This window comes from Vigna umbellata, chromosome 4 (assembly GCF_029865625.1).
Source record: "Vigna umbellata cultivar VRB3 chromosome 4, Vumbellata_1.0, whole genome shotgun sequence".
NCBI lineage: Eukaryota > Viridiplantae > Streptophyta > Magnoliopsida > Fabales > Fabaceae > Vigna > Vigna umbellata.
The window spans coordinates 5164562-5178898 of NC_142168.1; the positions used below are offsets into that span (position 1 = coordinate 5164562).

At 37.8% G+C, this 14337-nt stretch overlaps 1 protein-coding gene and 1 pseudogene across 7 annotated transcripts in view; both read left to right on the forward strand.

The window, feature by feature from the left end:
• The window catches only part of LOC148199087 (uncharacterized), a 38756-nt gene extending 32864 nt beyond the window's left edge, over nt 1–5892 (forward strand). For 6 of the 7 annotated variants that reach the window (XM_088114018.1, XM_088114017.1, XM_088114014.1 and 3 more), the window contains one exon: nt 5619–5892. The gene's annotated coding sequence lies outside the window, so the exon portion shown is untranslated. Of the gene's footprint in view, nt 1–1324; nt 1493–1581; nt 1629–5618 lie in introns of all 7 variants that reach the window. The other variant, XR_015786172.1, reaches the window with a different exon arrangement.
• Nucleotides 5893–10472: 4580 nt separating this feature from the next.
• LOC148199088 (FT-interacting protein 3 pseudogene) lies at nt 10473–12364 on the forward strand (annotated as a pseudogene).
• Nucleotides 12365–14337: the final 1973 nt, after the last annotated feature.

Below are 14337 nucleotides of genomic sequence, written 5' to 3' on the forward strand. Positions count from 1 at the left end.
CGTGACTGTTCAAAAATAATGTTCATGCACGAAAACAATCTATCAAAATGAAAGAAAATCATACCCAAAGCATCCAAGCAACATTCATTTGCGTTAAATGAAGCAAAAATTACTTTTGGTGGTGTTCGCAATTGTTGCTAGAATAGTTTAAAGGGCTGAGAAGAGAGAGCGCTAAGAAAGAGTGGAAGGGAAATGTTCTCTTATGTTGTTTTTTAATTTATAAAATATCGACGAATACTCTCGGGGACCGACGTCATATCACATTAGACGTCAGACAAGTAGGGGGACCAACGTCTAATGGGTGTAAAAGATTACTTTTGCACTGCATTTTTTAATGATTTAAACAGAATTAGGCGTCGGTCCTTGGGACCATCTGACGTCCAATGTGATATGACATCGGCCAATTGACTCTTCGACATCATAAGCACTAATGTAGTCAAGGGAAACGACAACGATTATTTTCACACATAGCCAACGGTTCCAAAACTTAGGCATATACAGGCGAGGCAAAAAGTCTACCCCTTTTTGCCTCGGTTGTAGACCGAGGCAAAAAAGATACTCGATTCTAAGATGACCGAAGTAGTAGGATTTTCCTCTTTTTTTTTAAAGGACTTTTCGCCTCGGTTCTCCTTGAACCGAGGTAGTATCTTGGACTTTTCCATATTTGTACCCTCGTATCTTTTTCTGCAAAAAATGAAATAATTTTAATTTTCTTTTAAATTAAGTGATATTTTTCACTCAATTTTATCTCTCTTCTGTTTTCCTCGTTTCCCTCACTTTCTTTGATTTTCTTGTCTTATTGTCTTATAATCCAACAAGATTATGTCTCCCAAATTATAGTTATCAAGGAATAAAAATAAAAATTCTAACTTTTGTGGTAAACTCGCAGCAAATGAAATATATGCAAATGTTTGCAAATTTCACGGTTACTTTATAATAACTCATATAAATGACAACTTTTACAACTTAATCATTTTATTGAATAAAATAATATATAACATATTAAAGAAATTAAATAATTTAAAGGTTCATGAACATGTGATATAATTATAATAATGGTTTTTCTAATATAATAAATAGTAAAATGTTTATAAAAATAATGTGAAGCACAAACATACCAATTAATTTAATTCTATGAAAAATATAAACTAACCATTATATTAAAACTTGGCTTAATATCCCTGATGGTCCCTATTTTTGTCAAGTACGTTCGATTTGGTCCCAGTTTTTTTTTCTGTTCAATATTGTCCTAAAGAATGTAATTTTTGTTCAATTTAGTCCTTTTTGCAAACGACGTTTAAATTGTTAACGACCATTGCTGCAGCTGTGCAATCTTCTTCTGAGATGGCATTTAACTTCGGCCACGTCACCATTCGTTTTCAGGCAGCTTTTTTTGATATGGTGACACATCCATCGGTGAACCGTGTAGTTGGTCTTGGGAAACACTTTCCTTCGAAAGAAAACCCTCTCCATGTCATCGTTGGGTTATGCTGTAATGCTTCAGATTTTCTCTAATTCTACTCATCCTTATTTTGCTACTCTTTTGCTTATGTTTTCCCTCTTTGCCAACTTTTGGTGCAGGTGTTTCAAACTCAACAAAAGACAAGCCCAAACTATCTTGCTTACCAGTAAACACAAATCCCTCCTCCTCCTTAACTAGGTTTAACTTCTCAAATTTCTCCAACAAATTCGCTCCCATTTCACATTTTCCAAATGTAGTCACAATCTCCAAACTAGGTTTAACATCAACTTTACTCTTGCGAATATTACTACCAATAGAGTCATTCACATTCAGATTCTTCAACTGACATAAAACTTGAGTTGAGTTCTCAGTAGCAGCATTATTACATCTTCCTTTTCTTAATGTTCAATTTCTTCCTCAGGTCATTTCGTAGGTCCGATTCGCTAAAACCTGTTCCACCTTGTTCAACTTGTTCATCTATTCAGAGACCGAGTTTTTGTCAACACGCAAAGAAGTATTAGTAGCGAACACAAACTCACCATGGCATGCGGTGTCTAAACCTTTGCGGATTTTGAGATTCTGGAATCGATCGCCAATTGGCGACATTGGCGGCATCACCGTTGCGAAATGGATTGAAAGCGGGGACGTTGTTGGGATTCCGAACCTTGACGAATCTGGGCCAGGACAGGCCCGAAGCGGAAGAGGTGCTACTGAACGTGAAACCTGAGGTTGAGGCTGTCGCGTTCGCTTTTAGATTCGAAAACCTATTATCGTCATTAGCGTTGGGCAATTCCATTGCTTGGCTCGGTCGTTTTGGATTTTCGATAATCCAAATCAAGGACAAAGGAGGTGGTGTTGCCCTAATGAGACGGAGCAAGTCACTGGAGACGCGTCGGAATCATCGGAGTAGTGATTGAATCGACGATTCTTCTTCGTCGGGTTTCAGCAATCATTGGAACGCAAAGCAATAAAATATGTCTACTCTAAATTCAAAATTAATAGCAGCTAATAATTAATTTCTACGATGGTGGTGGCGTTAGGGTTCGGTGGCGGCGCTAAGGTTAGAGAGAAAGTAGGGTTTCCGTTTCTGTTTGGGCTGAAGCTTGAAGAAGATGGTGATGTGGCAGAAGTTAAATGCCATCTCAGAAGAAGATTGCACAGCTTGAGCAATGGTTGTTAACAATTTAAACGTTGTTTGCAAAAAGGACTAAATTGAACAAAAAATACATTCTTTAGGATAACATTGAACAGGAAAAAAAACTAGGACTAAATCGAACGCACTTGACAAAAATAGGGACCATCAGGGGTATTAAGCCTTAAAACTTTCATCCAAGTTAGATTGGTAAAATTTAATTTTCATAAAATGTTGATAATAGTGTATGTTTGTCAAGAGACCAACACTTCCTGTCAACTAACCCCATCCTAATTACAACTCCAAAAACATACTCGACAATATGACTAATGGTAGCCCTGCTTCACCAGCACCCCCCAAACAGCCAGCACATTCAATTTCCATGGTTCCCCAACTCTCAAAGCAAGTGGTGCAATCAGTCCACATACAAAGAGTGTCAGGCAAATGACAGTCTACACAAACTTTGCAACAACATCATTCAACACAAAAAGTTAGACTTCTGAATCACAGACTCGCTTCTTCATACACAACATTGCAAGTTCCTCCTTTTCAGCTTAGCATAAGCAACCATGAATAATTAGAAACTTAATTTTATATATCTTTGAGTAAAAGTTCTTAAAAGAAGGATTTGAAATATAGCCTAAATTAAATCTTATATATTGCACTCCTAGCAAAATTTTTGGCATCCTAAAATGAAACAAGAAAACAAGCATTATAATGAAGCCTTATGAAGATGCTAAGAGTTCCATTATGTGTTCTAAAAATGACTGAGGCTTTGGAATATGTAAAATCAAGATTACTACCCAGGTTGACAGCAACAAAGACATAACTCTCTACAAGGTTGAGCTAAGTCATTGCGAACTCTTCGGTCATAACAAGTAATGAAGCACCCAGATAAGCCAAGTGGTATGAAAAATAATAGAGCTCCTACATTAGAAATTACCAACAAAAAATTAACCAAAACCAATATCTTTTTGACTTTGGAACAATGAAACATTAAACTCAAGGCAATGGACTCAATAATTCACAAAATAAATATTGCATTAGCATGTTGATGACACAATTAAAGTTAATCGCAATTTACCACATATGTAGTAAAAGCTCATTTCACTATCAAAACCCCAAAGAAGACGAAGCCAATATTGTTGATAACCATCAATTAAATAAACCAAATATGTTAGTGATGCAATGACCTGCATAAGCATTGAAGGGGTTGAATCAGATTAGCTATACGCACTCACAAAGTACAAATGGACAAGTATATACATGGCTAGACAAATAGAAACAAATCACCTACAAGCTTAACAGACAAAAAAATAAACAGAATGCCTTTGGTGACAAAAAACTGAAATTTCAGGGTACGCCATTTCCTATTAGCAGCAACATGAACACGCAAATGGTAAGGAGCCTTGCCTGTTGTATAGTGAGCAAAGGCTCCTGAGGTGGAAGATGACCGTCGAAGAACGACGTTGGATCTAGCGAGGGAGATTCTGAAGGCGACGCCGAAGGGGAATGTTGTAGTTCGGACTCAAGATTGGGCTTGAGAGTGGTTAGGGTTTTGGAAGGGGCTCTGTTCGAGTATGCCAAGTTTGAGTGGGTGAAGGAGCTTGTAAGAGACTACGAGGTGGCAGAGGTTTCTGACTCGTTTCCTCGTAGAACCGAGGCAATATAGTGGGTCAGCAACGTTTTGTGCCTCGGTCTCCTGAATAACAGAGGCAGTATATTCCCTTACGAGGTATATAATGTCTCAAATATTACAGTTTTCCCACCGCATTTTTATATGCTTCAGTTTTTCAAAAACCGAAGGACAATGGACGATTTAAAATACAGATTTTGTACTAGTGAAGGATACAGGAAAGGTCTTTTCATGAAGATTTTATTTAATTATTTAAAAATTATTAGACGACCAGTTGACTATTCGACGTCTAATGCATTATGACGTTGGCTCCTTGATTGTCCGACGTCAAACTCTTCGAAAACATTCTTTTCCAGCTAGTTTTTTAAAATTTTAATAAGAATTAGACTTGAGTTCCCCTTGAACAAACGTCTGAAGTACATATGACATCGGCTCTATGAAAGGTCTAATGTTTAATTGGTCATTTTATTTACAAAACATATCACTAGTCATTTTTTAAGTTAACTTTTTTCTTAGCTGACGTTGAATATTAGACGTTAAAAACCCATTTAACACTAGTGGAGTCACTTATCTATCCAAGAACTTCATCAATTTTAGTCGTCGAATGGTGGCAAGAACTTATTGGTGTCAAAGAAGAAAATTGTCATCATCAAGTTTTAGAGAAATTGGTATATGAAAAGTATGAGGAAAAAAATTGGAAGAGGAAGGAAATGAATCAGAGTTGATAGTGGCGGAAGATGACGAACTCATGGAGAAAAAATTTCGCTCTAAATACCATATAATTAAGGAGAAAGAGGCAAAAGGGTGCAAAAGGAAGAAAATATTTATTTTACTATTAGTGATTAAAAACAGAGAGAAGAAGAGTTATATAAAGAAGAATATAACTGATAAAACAATTATCAATTATACAGACAGGTTAACCTATGTAACAATGCTCATAAACCAACCGGGTATTTATAATAACTAGTTTAAAATAAGCAAAAGATAAGTATGATGAATTTCGTTACATGAAAAGTAAAGTATGGAGACCCGTGTTTATTCATTTTCTCTTAATTGTCTCTCTTATTTAATAAGTGGAGACACATATAAGATCGGACATTAAATCTCAAAACAATAAAAAGAATTCTTTTTAAAATACGTAGGATTTCATTTGAATAAATTAGGTTGCCAACTACACATGGATCACTGTAAATATAAGAAATACAGTAAGAGTATGCTGTTTTACCAGATACCTTTTCATAACTATTTACTAGGGACTGTAGGCCCCATCAGAATGGTTGAATATAATTCTCATTTCTTGTCATTGCACGAATTTGATTACTTATTTGAAACAAATTAGTTAAGCTTCTGTACATATAATTGTGCTTTTATTTATATTTTTTTGTTAGGTTAGCTGTGATTTCCGCATTGCATTCTCAGAGGCGGAGGGAACAATGATGATACAAGTATCATGAACAAAAGTTTATTCTAAGTCTCTTTTTTGTTGTTTGAAATGCTTGAAATACAAATATACATGGCCATCTATTGTATGGGATTAAGTTAGTTATATTCTGTATGCATGTTAGTCCTGAACTTAAAATACTTTGAAGATTGAACTTCGTAACAATGTCATGTCTGCAACACCTTAAAAATGTGTTTGAATTGAGACTTTAAGATCATCCATTATTTACATCTTTTAGGAATTTAGTCCTTTATTTTTAATTTTCTACCCCTGTTATTTTTAAGTTTTATATTCTTTGTATATTTTGGGGGTCATGGTTTTGGAAGCGGTGGGCAGGGATATATTTGTATTTCATCACAGAGAGATATATCTCTATCAGGTTTCAAATAGACCTGCGTGAGGGTGACTGCGAGTAAAATGTTAGGAAAAGGCAATGTACTATAGTTATATATGAAGTTGCAGAAAGGTCATGTTATTGAAGGTGGTGAGAACCACCAAAGGTTTGATAACTTGACTCTGTGAATTGAATTAGGTGTTAATTATTATAGTTATCTCATACCCTTGTGGAGACTAAGTAAGAATATAAAGGAAAGGAGAGGAAGAGTAAACGAGATAAGGGATAAGCTGTACATATTACTTATCCGCAAAAATGGATATTTGTAAAAACGATGTGGCTGTAAATATTCATATATATTATTATTTTAACCGTTGTTGATAAAGAAACATGAGCTCTCATGGGGTGTCTTCTAGGATTATAATGTCAAATGGATTCTGTGAGAGTGTATGTTCTATGATATCTGTCATGTATTTTCGTAATGCCTTATGTTTAAGGGAGTAGAATGGACTACCGAAAATACGTTAGTTTTTGGATCTGTCTTACTCCTTGTTATCAACCATATCGGAATGCTAGGGGTGCACCAAATTGAAATTCATTCATGTTTTAAACTTTGATTTAATTTGATGTGAAAACTGATGACAGAGAAATGATAAAGTGAAATGAATAGAACTTTAATCCTCATTATTCCAACCTAACAAAAGAGTCAACAGAATGCTCAATATATATTCAGCATATCTTGAGCAAAACGAAAGAGAATAAAAAGGAAAAGAAATACAGCCTGGTCACCACTCATTGACTGAAAATAAAATATCTTGCCAACTAATATAACAAACATAGCAAAAGCACAAAAACGATATTTCTCACACTCTCCCTCAAGATGGGTGGTGAATGTTCAGCGAGTCCATCTTGAACAAATTAATGTTGAAAGGTCTGGGATAGAGTGGTTAGTGAACATATCTGTCAGTTGATGCTTCGAAGGAACATGAGAAAGAACAATGAGCCCATCAAGAACTTTAGCACGAATAAAGTGACAATCCACTTCAATATGCTTAATGCGTTCATGAAAGGAAGGATTCTTGGCCAGTTGAATGGCAGATTGATTATCACAAAATGTAGGGAAAGGAAGTGGAATTTGAAGACATAAATCATCCGCAACATATTTCAGCCATTGCAATTCACAAGCAACAAAGGCTAAAGCTTTATATTCAGCTTCAATAAAGCTCCTGGACACGGTGGATTGCTTCTTTGATTTCCAAGATATAAGACAACTCCCATAAAATACACAATAACCAGTGGTGGATTTTCTAGAGATGCAACAAGTAGCCCAATCTAAATTAGAAAAAGCTTGAAGTCTGTGAGGATTGTTGGAAGGATAAAAAAGACCTAAGCCAAGACAACCTTTGAGATATTTCAAGATTCTGAAAATAGCATTGAGATGAAAGGATCTAGGCTTGGACATGAACTGACTAACTTGCTGGACAGTAAAAGAAATATCAGGTCGGCTATTTGTTAGATACTGCAGCTTACCAATTAATCTCCAATAAGGAGTAGGGTCTGGAAGAAGATCATCATCATCATTCTTGAGCTTATCAGTAGGGTTCGAAGGAGAAGGTGCTGGTTTGCAACCAGTGAGACCAAATTCGACTAAAATTTCTAAACAGTATTTTCGTTGATTCAAGATAAGACCATGTCATGATCTAGCAACTTCAAAACCAAGAAAATATTTGAGATTGCCCAAGTCTTTGATTTTGAATTCTTGATGTAAAAATTTCTTAACATCAACAATATCCGCCATGTTATCACCAGTTAAAACGATATCATCCACATAGATCAAAAGAGCAGTAAAAGAAGTAGCAGATTGTCTAATAAATAAGGAATGATCAGCGGGACTTTGAGAAAAACCATGAGAGATTAAGGAAGTTGTGAGTTTAGAGTTCCATTGTCGAGAAGCTTGTCGAAGCCCACATAAAGACTTGTGCAATTTACAAACCAAATGAGGTTCCGAAAGAATCAATCCCGGGGGAGGTTTCATATAAACCTCTTCATCCAAATCACCACGCAAAAATGCATTATCAAAGTCAAGCTGGTGTAAAAACCATTTACGAGAAACGACAATGGAGAGAAGAAATCTTATGGTTGTGATCGTCACAACAGGTGAAAAAGTTTCAAAGCTGCTTATTCCAAAGCTTCAAGTGTTGTAGAGCATAAAATTGGCTCTATCCAGACGGTAGGCACACAGGCTAAAACAAACTCTTCATTTTTCCTTTTTGTTACTGCTGATATATAAATCACCTTTATCTCTCTAATGCAGGTTGCTTCATTAACTGTGGAGAGGCTAGCAATAACTAAATACAATCAGTCCTTAATCAAGGCTTACATCAATGGAGTGCAGGAGGCAGGAGCTTCTGGTTTGGGTTTTGCTATGCTATACTTTGTCTTTATCTGCAGTTATGCTTTGGGCATTCGGTTTAGTGCGAAAATGATAATCCAGAAAGGATACATAGGAGGAGAAGTTGTGACTGTTATATTTGTTGTATTGTATTGACTGGCTTTATGTAAGTTGTGTATTTCTTTTGGTTTCTAATAATCTATAATTTCAAATACTTGATTCTCTCTTCCTGTCTCTATCGAAGGAATCCAAGGATTAGACTTATAATATGTATTTCTGGCAAACTATATTTCGATTCACATGTTTTTTTTAACAGTGATACTTTTATCTTCATAGTGTACATGACAAAATATGTTTTTTTTTACTTCTATCTTTATTAGAAAGGGTCCTTTCACCTCTATAATTTTATATGATTTATGAATTTTAGAGCTAGATACAATGGTTGGTAAGCATGGAACTCGGCTCTCTAGGGGTCAAAAGCAGAGAGTGGCGATAGCAAGAGCGATTTTGAAAGACCCAAGAATCCTATTTCTGGATGAAGCTACAAGTGCCCTTGATACTGAATCTGAGAGAATTGTATAAGAGGCATTGGGCAGAATAACGATAAACAAAACAACTGTCATTTTTGTTAGGAATATAAGAAGAGAGAAGTAAGGGTGGAATGGTAAGAGGAGAGAAGTAAGGGTCGAACGGTAAGAGGAGAGAAGTAAGGGCCGAACGGTAAGAGGAGAGAAGTAAGAGCCGAACGGTAAGAGGTGAGAAGTAAGAGCCAAGCGGTATATTAATATCGAACGAAGGTTGGAAGAGAGGAGGAGAGCGAACGACCGAACTGTATTAGGGAAGTGAGTAGCCGAATGGTATTGGGAGGTTGCTGGAGGTTGGTGGCTGAACGGTATTAGGGAAAGTAGAAACCGAACGGCAGAATTTGAGGAGTGAGAAGAAATCGAACGGTAGAGGCGGGAAAAGATGTTAGGTTGTTAGAAGAGAGAGATAGTATAAATAATAAACAGAATGAGGGGAAAGGGCATCATCAGATATTTTGTTTTGGGATTAGACTGGACCTCTTGGCCAGTGGAGGAAGGAACACTACAGATTAAATAAAATACAAATACATACAATAATATTTCTACTGTTGAGTGTGTGAGTGAGAAGAGAGTTTACGATTTTGGTTTCTTGAGTAAAGAAACCTAACAAATTGGTCCGACCTACCGGATCTGTTTCGGAGGGAAGAAGAGCTAGCGAGAAGGAATGGTAGCGAAGAAAGGAGGGAAAATTAAACGCACTAGAAGGAAGACTGAAGGGACGAATGGCAGTGATGGAGTCGACAATGGAGGAATTGAAGGTGGAGGTGCAATCGATGACTCTCGAGTTCCGACGAACATTCGAACGATGCGCCAGGAACCGAGATTAGAGCTCCAAAGGAAGACGTGATTCCGTCAAGGCTAGACGACGACAGTCGAAAACTCGGAGGAGAAATCAATAGAAAACAGAGGAGAAGTTCGACGTAGTTGGAAGCGCGTTGAACTACCTACATTTGAAGGTGTGGATCCCATAGGCTGGATCGCACAGGTAGAGACACTCTTCAATCTCTAGAGCGTGACGGAGAAGGAGAAGATGAAGCTTGTCTATAGATGCATGGATGGAGGTTTGGCAAGCTATTGGTTCCGCTTCTGGCGGAAGAAAACCACGAATCCGACTTAGAAGATGTTCACTAATGCTCTGACGTGAAGGTTTGGCAGACTAAATCGGGCACCGATTGTGAGGAGTTGACAGCGGAGCGACAGGAGGGAAGCGTCGACAAGGACATCCAGGAGTTGGAAATTTTGGTGCCGCAAGCATCGAAAAAACCAGATCACTCTTTACTTTTTGTCTCTGTCAATCTTGGAGTTAGCATTATTACTGGTGGTGTGGATCCTTATGTGGAAGTGAAGCTTGGAAACTACAAGGGCCTCACCAAGCACTTTGAGAAAAAGTCCAATCCTCAGTGGAATCATGTTTTTGCCTTCTCCAAATAAAGGATTCAAGCTTCTCTTCTGGAGGGAGTAGTGAAAGACAAAGATGTTGTTGTGGATGACTCTGTAGGGAGAGTGATGTTTGATCTAAATGAAATCCCAAAAAGTGTGCCACCAGATAGCCCTTTGGCTCCATAGTGGTACATACTAGAAGACAAGAGACGTGAGAAAGCCAAGGGAGAGTTAATGTTGGTAGTTTGGATGGGAACTCAAGCAGACGAGGCATTTCCTGATGCATGGCATTCTGATGCAGCAACTGTTGGTCCTGAGGCTGTTACAAACATAAGATCAAAGGTTTACCTTTCACCTAAGCTTTGGTATGTCAGGGTCAATGTTATTGAGGCTTAGGACTTGGTACCAAGTGACAAAACCTGGTATCCTGAAGTCTTTGTGAAGACCAATACGAGAAATCAGTTTTCAAGAACTAGAGCATCTCAAAGTTAAACCATAAATCGCATGTGGAATGAGGGCTTGATGTTTCTTGCAGCTGAGCCATTTAAGGAGCCTTTGGTTCTGACTGCAGAAGATAGGGTTGGTCCAAACAAAGATGAAATCCTGGGAAGATGTGTCAGTCCTTTACACAATGTGCAGAGGAGGTTTGACCATAAGCCTATGAACACAAGGTGGTTTAACCTTGAAAAACATGTGGTTGTTGAAGAGGAAAAGAAGAAAGAGACCAAGTTCTCAAGTAGGATACACTTGAGGGTTTACTTGGAAGGTGGCTACCATGTGCTCGATGAATCAACTCATTATAGTAGTGATCTTAAGCCAACAACAAAGCAGCTATCGAAGGCCAACATTGGAATTCTAGAGCTGTGGATTATAAGTGCACAAGGGTTGATGCCAATGAAGACTAGAGATGGTAGAGGAGCCACAAATTCATATTGTGTAACTATATATGGGCAGAAGTGGATCCGTACTAGGACAATTGTGGATAGTCTTGCTCCAAGGTGGAATGAGAAATACATTTGGGAGGTTTTTGATCCATGTATTATTATCACAGTAGGGGTCCATGATAATGGTCTTTTACATGTTGGAGAGAAATCAGGTGCATCAAAGGATTCAAGAATAGGGAAGGTGAGAATTAGGCTGCCCACTCTTGAAGTTAATAGGGTGTACACACACCCTTATCCTCTTTTAGTACTGCATAATTCTGGTGTGAAGAAAATGGGCGAGGTGTAGTTGGTTGTAAGGTTCACAAGCTTATTTGTGATACACATGTTGTCTATGTATACACAACCTTTGTTGCCAAAGATGCACCACATCCATCCTCTGTTTGTGATTCAACTAGACAGTCTTAGGCATCCGGCTATCCAGATTGTGTCAATGAGGTTGAGCAGGGCAGAGCCACCACTGAGGAAGGAGGTGGTGGAATACATGCTAGATGTGAATTTAGGAGCTACCTGTTTGACAACTTGGGGAGAAATTAAAGTAGATTGGTGGCAACTAAGCATGAAGATGGAGTAGGATTTTGGAAAAGAGGTGACCAGAATGTTGGAAGTTAATAGGATCTAGGAAGAATGGAAGATAGTGGAAGAGGATTTGCCACCACCCAAGCCTCCAGACGTGAATTAGAGGGCGCCACCTGGGAAGAAGAACATTACGTCAAGTAACAGTTCCCTGACTTCAACCTTGCGGACAAGGTTGATTTTGAGGGGTGGAGTAATGTTAGGAATATAAGAGGAGAGAAGTAAGGGTCGAACGGTGATAACGGTAATTCTTACCATTATGTGTGGTGCAATTTTCTTACCAAATCGACTCTCTTGAAGCTTGAAACATGCTTAATCCTCTCTTTTATCTAACTTTGTGAATAAGTTTAGCTTAGGTTATACATAGGAGTTTTCATCACTAATTCCTCAAGTTTCTAGGCAATTTGTGTGCTTTGGAGGTGCATCTAAACTACCAAGAGTGGGAGCCTAGGAAAAGCTACAAAAAGCAAGTGTTTTGAAGGATCATGGAAGGTTTCTCACGCCAGGGTGCCCCAGAAGGGGGGCTGAGCCCCATTTTCTGCGCAGACCTCGCGCCTGGGCGCCCTAGACAGGGGGCGGGCGCCATTCTTCACACAATTCCTGCGCAGACCTCGCGCTTGGGCGCCCTAGAGAGGGGGGCTGGGCGCGACTTTTGCTGACATGCCACCCTAGACCTATTTGGCTTCCATTCAACGAGGGTGCCATCTTCTTGGCGGCTAAAGCTCGAAACATCATTTTTGGACCTCCGGGAGCTGGTTTTGAGCATTGGGAACTCTCCATTCTTCCTCCTTGGGTCTCCATCTCTTCCATTTTCTTCCATTGTAAGCTCAAGCTCTCCATGACTAGGGAGAGCTAAGTTCATTTTGTTGGGGAATGATTTAACTACGAAACTTTCTTGTAAATGCACTTGTGTTTAATTAATATAAGCTTCTTTCATTTATTGTGAGTGTTTATTTCCTTCTCTTAAAGCTTGTTGTGACTTGATCAACCATAGCATGATTCTTAGGTTTGCTTGATATTGGGAAGTATTGTGTGAACCTTGAACTGGAATAAACACCTAAAGGAAATTGTGTCTAGGGATAGAGCTTGGCCCTTTAGTTGCCTTAAACCATTATTCTTAATGCAGATGAACTTTTTAGGTTACCAAGGGATTGGAATTTAATGAGTGAGTCTAGGCTCTCTCTACCAAGGGATTGGGTTTGAGTAATGTAGTAGGTTGACATGAGCAATTAAATGAAGTAGTAGTAATGTGCATTTGCATGAGAGTGTAGTAGGTAAAATCATTCTCCAACATCTTCATTCCATATCATATCATCTTTAATCAATTAATTTTCAAGTGTTTTAACTCCAAAAAGTTCAATCTATCACTTATGTATGATGTTTATTTTCATTGCACTAAATTCACATTAAATGGAAATATTCTTTAGTCTAAATTAGTTAGATAATTATACAATTGTAAAGTGTCATACGAGTCTCTTGGGATACAATATTCGGTCTTACCGGTTTATTACTTAAAACGATTTGGTACGCTTGCCAAAGAGTTAACAAACGGTAAGAGGAGAGAAGTAAGGGTTGAACGGTAAGAGGAGAGAAGTAAGGGCCGAACGGTAAGAGGAGAGAAGTAAGGGCCGAACGGTAAGAGGAGAGAAGTAAGGGACGAACGGTAAATGGAGAGAAGTAAGAGTCGAACGGTAAAAGGAGAGAAATAAGGGCCGAAGGGTAAAAGGAGAGCGAATGACCGAACTGTATTGGGGAAGTGAGTAGCCGATTGGTATTGGGAGGTTGGTGGCCGAACTGTATTAGGGAAAGTAGAAACCGAACGGTAGAATTTGAGGAGTGAGAAGAATCCGAACGGTAGAGGTGAGAAAAGATGTTAGGTTGTTAGAAGAGAGATATAGTATAAATAGTAAATAGAATGAGGGGAAAAGGCATCATCAGATATTTTGTTTTGGGATTAGACTGGACCTCTTGGCTAGCGAAGGAGGGAAGGCTTCCTTGAGAACACACTACAAGAAAAAATACAATTACATACGACCAAAATTCGTATGTAAGACCTAAAATCCGTATATAAAATAGTGTTACATACGGATTATATACGGACAAAAATCCGTATATAAAATGATCGTAGCTAAATTATATACGGATATATCCGTATATAATTTATATACGGAAAAATCCGTATATAATTTATATACGGAAAAATCCGTATATAATTTATATACGAAAAAATCCGTATATAAATTCTGTATATAATTACCTGTATATAATTATGTACGGACAAATCCGTATATAATTTTTATATAATTATATACGGATAATCCGTATGTAATCCGTATATAACTTTATAGTTTTATAAAAAAAAAATTAGATAATTCCACGTTTACACCTAATACCTAAAAATTTCATATAATTGATAAGAATCAAACATAACTGTTAAATTGCCAGAAAAATTGCCAAAT